This window comes from Larus michahellis, chromosome 2 (genome assembly GCF_964199755.1).
Source record: "Larus michahellis chromosome 2, bLarMic1.1, whole genome shotgun sequence".
NCBI lineage: Eukaryota > Metazoa > Chordata > Aves > Charadriiformes > Laridae > Larus > Larus michahellis.
The window spans coordinates 99415124-99427546 of NC_133897.1; the positions used below are offsets into that span (position 1 = coordinate 99415124).

The 12423-nt window shown below is 41.2% G+C and overlaps 1 protein-coding gene across 35 annotated transcripts in view; it reads left to right on the plus strand.

Annotated features, from left to right (window-relative positions):
* The window catches only part of LOC141739324 (poly(rC)-binding protein 3-like), a 539898-nt gene that overhangs the window by 394080 nt on the left and 133395 nt on the right, over positions 1-12423 (plus strand). The window lies entirely within an intron of this gene.

Consider the following 12423-nt stretch of genomic DNA (forward strand, 5'->3'; position numbering starts at 1 on the left):
GAGGGCAGTGATACTGGCACAGGTTGCCCAGAGAAGCTGTGGATGCCCCATCCCTGGAAGTGTTCAAGGCCAGGCTGGATGGGGCTTTGAGCAGCCTGGTCTAGTGGGAGGTGTCCCTGCCCATGGCAGGGGGGTTGGAACTAGATGATCTTTAAGGTCCCTTCCAACCCAAACCATTCTGTGATTCAGGTGAGGCATGGTAGCTTTGGGGATACCTGGTCCCGGTACTGGCTGTGGGACAGAATGCATTATCTTAAACACTAGAAATACAAATAATTTCATCCTGCAGCTAATAAGACTGTCGTGACTGACTGTAATGGTAGCTCACCTCTTTTGTGTTGCCCCGGTGTCGGATCACATCCATGACCAGTTACTGAGCGTCAGCTGATGAGTGATAGACGGGTGGCACTTTATAGCCGCTGGGTGATACGATCTCCTTGCAACTGTGTGAACGTACTTTAATGAGGTTGGATGGTGCTTTTTGATTTCTCAGAAATGTGCTTCCTGCTCTCTTGGTTTTCAGTTTCAATGAAAAGATGATAAAAGGCAGAGTTACGGCCATTTAGGCAACCTATCTTGATATTCCCATATTTTCTTGCACTAGTTTTCTTCTGACAAAGCTAGCCTTAACTTTTGGATTTGCCAAACTTTTAGAGGGTTTTGTTTTGTTTACTTTGTTGTTTGACTGGGCAGATGTATCAACACCACTTGTGGTGGATTACATATACAGATACATAGATTTACACATATGCCAGTTTTGTTGGTAGCCACTTCTTGATCCCAGACTTGCTGGGAGGAGATTGCTGACACAGGATTTGGACCCTGGGCTTTGCCTTGTCATCCCTGGGTTTCATTTTAGGATAATCTGCTCGCTGGGACCTATTCACTTCTAATCCTGTTCATTGTCTGAAAGGAAATCAGTCTCACAGCACTGTGACCTTTTCTTGCCTGTTGTACCTCCAGTTAAGAAACAGCCCTGATCTTACTTTGAGTGGATGTGTGAAGTTACTATGCAAGCGAGGCTTTAAAAAAAAAAAAAAAGTGTACAGAAACTATCCTTTTTACTGTGCTTTTATTACATTGGATTGTGCCACAGATGGATGGGCTTTTAGTTGGCTCAGGAGTAAAGGGCCCACCAATATATATCTAAATCTTTCGAAAGCAACTTGAATTCCCTTAGGAGCAATGCATTAAAGTGCCTATGAAAATGGAGTTTTCTTTTACCTTGTGACCTTTCTGCTTTCCCATCACTAGACAGGAAAGATCCAGCCGCCAGTGAATATTATTATCAGTCAATAAAGTTAAAAGCAGGACATCATATATATATATATGTGTATATATATAGGGAGATAAATAATAATGAAAATAGCCAGAACTAGAGTTGCCCACGGCTACTAATAAAATGTCACCTTCATTTTAGCTCTGTATGCCTCTGAGATCATATTTAACGATACATCAAAATCTGATGCTCTCAATGAGAATATGGCTGAGCTGACAGATAAATGTATTTCTAAATAATATCCTTAAAATATACTGGACAAGCATAAAAGATTGCAGATGCACCGAAAATGTGTTTAATTTCTAGTTCCTACACTGCTAATGCCATTCAGATTTTTCATATATATATAACCTTATATAGGGGGATTATCTTATGTGGAGCTTAGTAGATTTTACAAAATCCTTTCTTGAATGTGTTGATTTCAAAGATATTGGTTCTTACTCACTTGAAACACTTAACTGGGAACTTTACTTAACTGCAACTTTAAACCATGGTTGGCAACCTTCTAAAGAAAATTATCATGTTTATACTACGTTAAATTTCTTGCGTGGTTTAGTTTTAGAATCTAAGCAAGTCAAGTAATGTTTGTGCGCGTATTTGCCCAAGTGTAAGAGGAAATGAATTTGCACTGTTATCTCTGCTTTCTGAGAAACAAGTCTGTTGCTGGGGAATGGTCACGGAAACATCTCAGTTGAAGTAGTTCTGGATAGGTACTTTTATTTCCTTCATAGTAATTGCATTTTTTGGGGGGTTGGGGATATCCACAGAATAAAACCGCTTTGGACCTGCAAGCATGTCTAAAGCTGAGGGCAAAGTCAAAAATCACATCCTCACAGATTCAGACTAGTGGTGACTTTGGCTCAGCATGTCTTCTGCTCCAAGCCTTATTTCAAGAGATTATTAGTCAAAATTTGAAAACTCTGCAGACATCTCTTGCAGAAAGCCGATGATCTGCCTAATGCTCCTCAATACTCTGGGGACAGCCAGAGAAAATGGTCTGTACTTGCATGCTTTTCACTGAGAACCGTTTATTAGGGTAGACGTCAAATGGGCAGCCTGTAGTAATAAACAAAAATGGGTTTATAGCTCGTGTTGTGAGACTAGCTTTCGTGTCTGCAGCTTTGAATAACTACTTGTGTAACAGTGTCTCTCTTGCCTTCACGCTTCTCGTTCATGAAGAGGACTTATTGAACTGCGTTTGTTCAAATAAATCTCTTCTTAATTTATGATATGTAATTGGAAAGATATGGAGTTCAATCTGTATTAATTTTAACCTAATAATGTCGTTCAGTTACTATTTAGTCAAAGTCAGTAGTTTTGTGTATGCACTGGGCACCTAATTTATGTACCTACCAGTAGCTCGTATATACACGTAGTGACTTTGTGACAAAAATGGTATTAGAGGGGATTCTGAGCTGTAAATATCTTCTTGTGTTTCTCTTTTTTGGCAATCTGAAGTGCCATTGATCTGCATGCGTAGGCAATGATGACCTTAGATTTGTAACTGTAGCCATATTTTTTTTTTTTTTTACCAGATTAGTTTTTGCAAATTGAAACAGCTATTTCTGTGTATTCCACGTGTTTGCTGCTTTAGTTCTTTTGGATAGACTGTGAAAGTTGTCCGAAATTTTAATATGTGTGCAGAAGACCAACTCAAGACTGAGCTGGAGGTAGCCCTGTTCTGTTGGAACATCCAAGGAAGACGTTGAGTAGGAGGTGTCCACAGAGCCCCTGACAGAATTTGTCCTCCGTTATTCTATTGGAGCAGTAGGATGAGAACGGGTTTCTGTCTAATCCCCGAGGGGTCCTGGGAACCTCTGCACTCGCATCCCAGGAACATCCATCTTTGTGATGCCACAAAGGTGTTACAAGACACTTCTGTTGACTTGGGCTACAAGATGGCATCTCATTGTGAATGTGATGTGTGATAGTGCTACAGCTTATATCTGAATAAAAGATGAGCTTTTTCCCAAGCAACAAAGAGGAAAAGGCTTCAGTTTGCATCAAGGTATGTTTAGATTGGATATTAGGAAAAATTTCTTCACTGAAAGGGTTGTTAAGCGCTGGAACAGGCTGCCCAGGGAAGTGGTTGAGTCACCATCCTGGGAGGTATTTAAAAGACACGTAGATGTGGCACTTGGGGACAAATTTAGTGGTGGACTTTGTAGTGTTAGGTTAACGGTTGGACTTTATGATTTTAAGGGTCTTTTCCAACCTAAATGATTCTATGATCCTAAGATCCATGGAAACTGTCTTTTCACAGGCTCTGTCTTCTTCCCCCATCCATTTCTCCTGACTTTCCCTCCTCTCTTCAGAAGATCCTCTGAGTTTTAAGCCTGGATGGCACCTTCTGTTGAGGTAAAAAAAGAAAGAAATGGGTTTGCAAAGATACCTTCTCTCGGTTATGGGACCAGTGGAAAGTGAGAGTGGTATGTCAGTGAGATTAGAAAAGGAGAGTGAAAGTCTTTGTGATATGTTTGGGTAGATAATGCTTGCCTTGGTATGTGGATTTTTTTCCACATTACTGAGGGGAGATATTATTTTTAACAACATGGGAAAGGTCTAGTGGTTAGTACGGGAACGCTACACTGTAACGCCTGTTGTATTGTGTCCACCACCACTTCACTTCAATAGGAATACTTTCCAAAAAACCTGTGCGTTTTCATTTCACTTGGAACGTTCATCAGTGAAATACCTACAAGATCATATTCTAGGCAGGCTTTTCCCCCCCCCCCCCCCCCCCCCTTCAAAACTGCCTCAGCCCCAGTTCTTCTGATGCCAGCTGAAATAGGAGTAAATGCCACAAGGAGATGCTGCGGTGGCATGTGAGCAGACAGTCTTGGATGGCATCCAGTGCATCTGAAACCTCTGTGTGCACTTGTGTGTGTCGGCATGTCTGTGTTAGCAAGGGACTCGTAATGGGATGGAAGAAGTAGGCTTTGGTTGGTTGTTGACCAGTCCTTGCAAGTAAACACTGGTGTGTTATCTCGTGTGCTGTAATAGCACTGTAGACACAAATACGTGATGTAAAAATAAGAAAATAAAATCAAAGAAAAAAACTCTGTTGCAGCGAAGGGCAATCTGTAGGTCTAGTTACACTTTTAGATGCTGCAGTGTTTCTCTTCTGAGCGGATTATGATAGAGCATCTTGGGTGTGTTTGTAGAAAAATAACCATTGTACAAAAGTTTGTCAGCAAATGGGCTGCAGTCTATTACCTTTCTTGAACCTGTGACATTTCCGTAGCAGAAAAAACATCTCAAATGGCCATGTTTACTGGGCAAAATGGTGTATTCTTGTTCCACTGCTCATGTGGGCTTTCATGACAATTGGCAATCAGGTAACAAAATCTTCCCAAGACGGGTGCAGCAATGCCATTACATATAAAAAAAAAATTCTTGCCTGCCTCTTCCTAGAGCTGTTGTAAATCAGTTGGATTATCAGACTCTCACTTAACAGTATTACAAGTGTGTGATCAGAGGTAAAATGCTGCTGTTTCAAAGAATTTAAGGGGCAGAGTTATATCTGATTATGAGTATGGTACGTCTGATACAAGGGGGGAGTGTTCCCCAAGGCTGCCTAACAGGCCTCCCCCCACCCTTGGCTCGGTCTGTAGTCGGGGGCGAGAGAAGCGCCTCCAAGCAGAGCAGCTCTGAATTGCCCACCTCGGGAGCCAGTCGTTCTCCCCAGATGACTGGGAAGCCTCGCTAGGCTGACGTTAACCCCTGAACATAGGTCCGCTTGGATACATCAGTGTTTGGCTGCCTGCAGTGAGAACTAGTGCACCACCGCAGTCCTCCTGCCGATCTTTTAAAACTACCATTAAGTGGGCTACTTGTGTAGTGACAGCAGTGTACCCACAGCAGCACAAAACCAGGGAAGAGCCCAAGCTTTTACCGGCCTTCGAACGTAGGTTTGCGTGTTGTGCTTACGTCTGCGTGACTGTGGCTTCTCTGCCCACACAGTGCCCAAGGAAATAATTGCTCTCAAGTTAGCAGCAGCCTTCTAGATCTCATATCAATCTTAAAGCCAGCTTCTTGTTGTCTTTTGTAGACCTGTGCTGCTCTGTTGAATATATTTGCAAAGTCAAATTTCACTTTTTTTCAGTCTTGGAGGTAAATCTCTACTTACTCATTCCAACTTATTTGCTATGAGCAGGTATTGCTTATGTTGACGTTATTTGAAAATTTGCAAGGTGGCTTAATGGAGAGCAATTCTTCTCGTGCTGCTTGAGAAACATCCTGGGCACTCACTGTATGTCCATCTTTAACTGTTATGATGGATTATTTGCCACGTTAGTGCCATTTTTCCTGTCTGTGGTTAGTATTAACAACCTGTCTCCCATCAGTTGCAGGGGAAAATAAAACCACTTCTTTCGGACAACCTGTCTTCTAACTTTAAAACTGTACTCCACTTTGATGTCTCTTTGAACTCATCTCTTCTATTGGGTACCCAGACAGCAAAACGAACCCCGGTCCATTCTGTTGTCAGGTGACCATAGGGTTGGGCTGTGTCCTGCTAGGCACAAGACTTGCCTGTTTTCGTTGGAACGGCCACAGGCGTGAAATGGCTCCACCTTGCTTAAAATGCAGTCCCATGCACACTGCTGTGGGGCGTTAGGTTTTGCGAATGTTTGGCCTACGTTCTTCTGCTTGGTTTTTCCTTCTTTAGCGAAAGGAAATTGCTTCTCATCTTATCCTCTACCAGGACTCTAAATAATTCTCTTCTTTCATCTATATTGTTACCTGTAAGTTATTTATAGACTATGATCATATTTTGCTCAATCCTCTTTTCTGGATTATATAACTTTAGCTTCCTTAGTCTGTCTTCATATTCAGTATCTTATCCTCCAATTCCTATATCATTTAAGTTAGCCTTCTTTGTGTATAGTTAGTTATTTTATATCTCTTTCTTCAATCCTTTGAGATAGGAGCTGCATGAGATATTCCATTTGTGGCCACGTCAGGGCTTTGTACTGTGGAATTATTACCTCCTTGGATTTATACGAGATACATACACGTCATAACCAGCAATTGCTTCTCCTGCAAACAGATCAAACTTGCAATATAATCTTCGATCTCCGATCAAATATTGGCCCTACTTTCAGATGGCATCTCGCTCAATGCTTTTAGGGAACTACAGTTTTTGTCGGTGCTGTTTATATTCCAACCTAAAGCAGGAGTAGCTTTTTTTATTATGCGTAAATATTGCCTTGTTTTCTGCCTCAGCACGTTTCAGATTTTGTGGATTGCTGTCCTCTTTGGCTTTGTAGACAAAGGCAAATCAAATGGGAAGATGCAAAATATTTCCTCCAAAGTACATGAACTTAATGCTTGTGGACTTTAAAAAAAGCAACAACAAAAAAAACCCCACCCGAAACATTTTAAAAAAAATGATCCATCTTTACTTGATATGTATTTGGGTTTTGGTTCATTTTCATGCGTATTTCTCATTTCTGATTTCAAGAGAGCAAGAAATTAGTAGTTCTAAAATAGAGAGAAATCAACTGCTTGTAAGATCAGCTGCTGGACATACCGGAAGTCTCACAACACCAATTTCAGTTTCTGTGTTTAGCAGGCCTCTAAATTTTTACAGACTTGGTTGGTTTTGTTCTCCAGCCCACCTCCAGCCCCCCCTGCCATACATCAAACCTCTGAACTGTGGCTGGTTTATCTATCTTGAATTCAAGGTGTTTTCAGTTTCAGTGTGATCCAACAATGAATTAGGTTTATAAATCAAATTACGTAGAAATATCATGGCGTTCTATTAATGACATCTGTAGTAACTTTTATAATAAAAAAATCTTTGTGTTAACTTTCTGTAATTTTCTTGTAACGTGCATTTTCCAAGTCAGTAGTCTTTTTCTGCTAAATTTATCCTACGTGTCTAATTCTTTCTTTACTGCTGTTTTTCCTCCCTCGAGTAACATTTAGCACCTTTTGCATCCTTCCAGAGTTGCTTATCTGTGTGAAATAACTCACACTACTGGCATCTTGTATTGTTCTTGCCTCAGTGAATGCTAGAATTTCAGAATTAGTAAGGAAGCAGTTTGTGCCTTGATTATCAGATTCTTCTACTCATCCAGATGTAAAGACTTAGTGCCAATTGTATCACCATTGGTGGTTTCTTACTCTTCCCATCCAGATTTATCCTGGCATCAGTGGCCACGTTTCTTATTTGCTTTCATACTAGTCTCTGCCAGAGATTAATTTGTTTCATTATCTTCAGTTGGAAAAAATTTAAGTGTTGCTGTAGTATTGTACGAAATATTTTGATGCCGGGTTCTGGATGATGCTTTATCATAATTCAGCTGAAAGTTGAATAAGGCAAGCTGTCTTTAAAATGTGCCTGCTGCCTCCTGTGATGGAGGTCTGTGCCAGTTGTTGGCAAATCCATTCTGGCTGCTAGGTTACACTGGTTATTTAAAAAAAAAAAAAAAAAAAAGCTTTAAATGCATTAAGTGCTTTTAGATTAGTGCCAAAATGAAAGTCATTAAATAGTCTAATGAGCCAAGTGTGTTCCCTTTTGAAGTTAGCAGTCACTGAGATCTGGGAGAACAGTGTTAATCCTGAAAAGTTGAAAGGCAGTCCTACTGTCTCAAGGGAAGCCCAAGGAAAGGCAACTTGCTACAAAAATTGAACTGGAATTAAAAAATAACGGGATTTAGTGAGAAAGTTTAAGCCATTTGAAGGCATCTTTCTAGCCCTGGAGCTGGAATCTTGCCTCATACCTCATTGCCACTGAATCTGCAGAGACATGGCTTTGATTACCATCTCCTTGGTAAATGACTAGTTCCTTCCTAATGTCTGTCTCGGGCTATTAGATGTGGAGTTCATCTGGACGTACTGTGCTGGGAGCAGAGTTCGGGATGGTTATTCCTGGTTTGCCTCCCCCATCCTCAGAGCAGGTCTCTTGAATGCCCTTGATATCACTGTTAACTGGGGCTGATGAGGGGCAGTAGGGGGGGTGTTCTGTGAGTGCCTGAGTTTAGGATATTAGAGGGGTTATTATTTATTTAGGCTCCAGGAAGACCTTATAGCAGCCTTCCAGTACCTAAAGGGGGCTTACAGGAGAGATGGGGAGGGACTCTTTATCAGGGAGTGTAACGATAGGACACGGGGTGACAGCCTCAAACTGGAAGAGGGTAGATTTAGATTAGATATCAGGAAGAAATTCTTCACTGTGAGGGTGGTGAGGCACTGGCACAGGTTGCCCAGAGAAGTTGTGGATGCCCCATCCCTGGAAGTGTTCAAGGCCAGGCTGGATGGGGCTTTGAGCAGCCTGGTCTAGTGGGAGGTGTCCCTGCCCATGGCAGGGGGGTTGGAACTAGATGATCTTTAAGGTCCCTTCCAACCCACACCATTCTGTGATTCTGTTATTTATTTATTTTAGTTGGCATCATTTAAGGTTAGTAGGCTGTTCAGGGAGTTTGTGTTGTAGTGCATAAATGGCGAAAGAAAAATGTTCGGTGGAAGGCAGATATGTACAGATAACAGGCTCTCGAGATTAAAAGAAACCATTTGGTTCCTACTTATACAGCTGAAGCTTTCACTATTGTTTTGTTTCCGAAACAAATGATGCTGCCATGTTACTCCGGTCGGCTGCTGCAGCCCAGGAGTGCCCTTGCAGCCCTGCAGAACTGTCTGGCATCTGGTGAGGAGGCCAGAGAATGGAAAGACAGCATGAGTGGGCTCCCCACCGCAAGCATGCGTCCCTCCCCACGGTATTTATAGGCTCTTACAGCACTGTTGGTAGGCAAGGCAGAGGCAGGTCACGCTGCTTGTGGTCATGTTGTCAGCAAGAGAGAAGAGAAGAACGTTTGGGGGTTGGATTGGTTGGTTGGTTGGTTTTGGGGGTTTTTGTTGTTTTGGGTTTTTTTTGCTGGTTGGTTTGTGTTTTTTTTTTTTTTTTTTAATCTAAGCCCACCCCAGTGGATTAGTCTGTTGATTGCAGACAGCTGGCCTGCATGGACTAGCTTCTGTCTGAGTGTCCGTGTACCTTCTGAGATGAGCAGAAATGGTTAAACAGCTTCATCTCGCAGACAGTGGAAATGCAACTGCAGCTGCTCCTGAGCCAGCACTCGTGTTTGTGTGTCTGGGGGGCTGTGGGGGAGATCCTTTTGCAAATGAACCAGGTTTTCGAGGTCTGAGCAGTAACCTGTACTAAGTTTGCTTGCATTGTCATGAATTATCCTTGCAAGGTTAAATAGGAAAACTGACTCCTATCCATGCAGTTTCCTGGTGTCTGGAGGGGAAAAAAAGAGTCTATAGCCATTAGAAGAGCCGGAGGAGAGGTGGTCATATGACATGAGTGACTGCTGGGTGTAATGCTCCCATTCAGTAAGCTTTCATGGCCACATAGAGGAAAGTCTTATGTTTTATTTCATCCACAAATCTGAAGATTTTTTTCTGAAGTAGTCCATTATTCTTTGAAGCCATTGTGGAACACTGATTCCTAGCTCACCAAAATCAAGTTGTTATTGAAGTGGAGAGTTTTGCAGATTTATAGTAGTACAAGTATGAACACTAGATCTGTCAGGTTGTTATATGTATCACTTTTTTGGAAAAAAATGATGTACAAATATCCCTGTTCTGCGTCTTTTGTTCCACAATGAAGATTTCTGGTGTTAACTGATCTTTGTTTATATTTCATGTACTTGATCTGGATCCCTCTGAAAGCACAGTTCCTTCCAATTGCAAATCAGAAGTGTTGACTCAGCCTCAATGTTCATCAGTCATACAGAGACTAAAAGAAAACAATTTTTTTTTATCAAGTACAAGAGTAGATGCATGCAAATTTTCTGGTTGATGTGTTCATGAATTCCCCCCCCCCCCCCTTTTGATCCATCTTTGATCCTACCAAAGAATCTTGAATTTGAGCCAGATTTCTCTGGGAAATTGGCCCCTTGATGATGATGTTTGCCAGAAAAGGGATTTCTACAGTCTGTTAGCAGGGGAAAAGACTTAGTAATAGAGATGGGGAATAAGTAACATCGAAACCACTGTGCAAAAAAAAATAAATTAGATTATTGTTGACTATACCATATAAACTTGTAAGCATTTTTTCTGGTGGTTCTGTCAAAGTTTTGTCATGTTTTCTATCAAATTGCACAATCCCTACATACAAATCGGTCTGACAAGGATTTTTTTAAAATCTTTATTTCCTGTCTAAATTATGGAGAGGAGGGGATGGCGTTATTGGAGAGAGCCTGCTTAATCATCTGGATTGGGCCTCAGCCAGCTCATGGTGACTGCATTGTTCTTTCCTCTCTGTAATACAGTGTATTGCCACAAGCCGTGATGTGCCATTGCCAAACACTAGAGCTAGAGCTGAGGCTTAGTGTTCAAACCTTTAGTCAAAATTTGGAAAGGGACTGGGGAAAAGAAAACACACAGCCAGGAAAACCCCTGTTCCGATCAATATTTCTTTTAAGCGCCTGCATTGAGAACGCTCTATAAAGAGCAGAAGGGATGCGTGTCTTCAAAACCAACATGTGTACAAAACATAGATTGAAAGAAGTGCTCCAGGGGCTTCAGTGATCTGTGGGCACTAAGATGCTTTTGTTTCCAAATTTGTGCCTGAGAGGATATCTGTCACATAGAGGACTCTTCATGTAGTCCACATAATGCTGTGCTGGGTCCTTTGGGTGAATCGTCTCTGTTGCTAAATGACATATTCCTGAAAGAAATACAGAGGTGACTATACATAGTGTAAGTCTCTATTGGAGCAAAGGACCCACCACTCACTCCAGTGGAACTAAGGGAAGGAAAGTATTCTGCAGGCACCTATAAGAAAGATATTTTTTAAAAAAAAAAAAAAAAAGCTTTTATAAGTTTGTCGCATGTCTGGTAATTCTAAAACGGTGTCCTAGGAGAGTATTGGGTTGAGGCTGATCCCAGAAATCCTGTATAATTGAAGGATGATAAACTACAGAAGGCAGGATTGCAATGTAATTTGCACTTGAACATATCTAGAATGAAGAGACCTGAAAACGTAAGCATCTATGATTTCAGTTCAAAGAAATCTTGTCCATAGAGCATGGGTAGTGTTTCTCTTCTCTCCCTTCCTTTTGGGGCAAGCTAGGATAGCAGTATTCTAAGCAAAACAGCTAAAATGCAATAAAGAGATATCTTCTAAAAAATGTTTTTCAGCCTACAGTCTGTGAATCATACCTCAGAAACTCATGGCAGGTAAAAACAAAAAGCAAGTACTTTGCCTTGGGCTTAATTTTTACTATTCAAAGGTCTGCATCTCCACTGGAAAATATTTAGGGATCTGTGAATTGAAAACAGTTGAAAATCACTGACCTGAAAATATATTCCCTTGTTTTCAGAAAACTGGCAAGACTGAGCTAGCAGAACGTTTCTCTGTGGTGATGTTGATGCCTTCTCTCCCTGCCCCCCATCCTACTAATGGATCTTGTGGTCTGTAGCTAGAATATTGCCTTTCATTTCTTATGGTCAAAACCTTTTCTAATGAGATCTTTTTGTGTTGAAAGACTGCTTGTACAATTATCTGATGTACTGCAAATTTAAATGCAAATGAAAAGTTAGATTAATTTGAAAAAAATCGTATTTTTCACTTCAATTAATTCTAAATGGTCAGTCTTGCCAAAGAGATCTCCCATTATAATGAAGATGTCTTACAGTTCTGTTTATGCCTCCCCCCCAAAAAAAAGATGTACTACTCTAAATGAAGCTGAGACGTGTCTACACTAGATATCATAATTATCCATGACAGTGCAGCCTGCCTTTGGAAAGCATCTACTACAGGCACAGCATTCATATGTGTTACAGACCTCTGACCTTAAGCAGATGTCATTATTTTAGTCATATGAGCAAGCCAGAAGGAAAGGTCAGAGCTCATTCATATACACTTATACTTCTTTATTTTATGTATACATGTGGTATATTTGTTTGGAGGTTTGTAGGAAGAGGTCACCCCTAAAAGTTGGTTAGGTTGGGATTGGGCTTTATTCTGACACAACGTGGTGTTTTAAAGGATGTAGCATTGTTGGTTTAGTGTTTGGGATTTCCCCCCTCCTCTTTGTGGTTTATTTTCGGCATGGAACACCTAGGAGGTTGCTATTACCTAAATTACGCGCTGACGTCACTAGGGCTGCCCGGGGTGGACATCAGCACAGGCT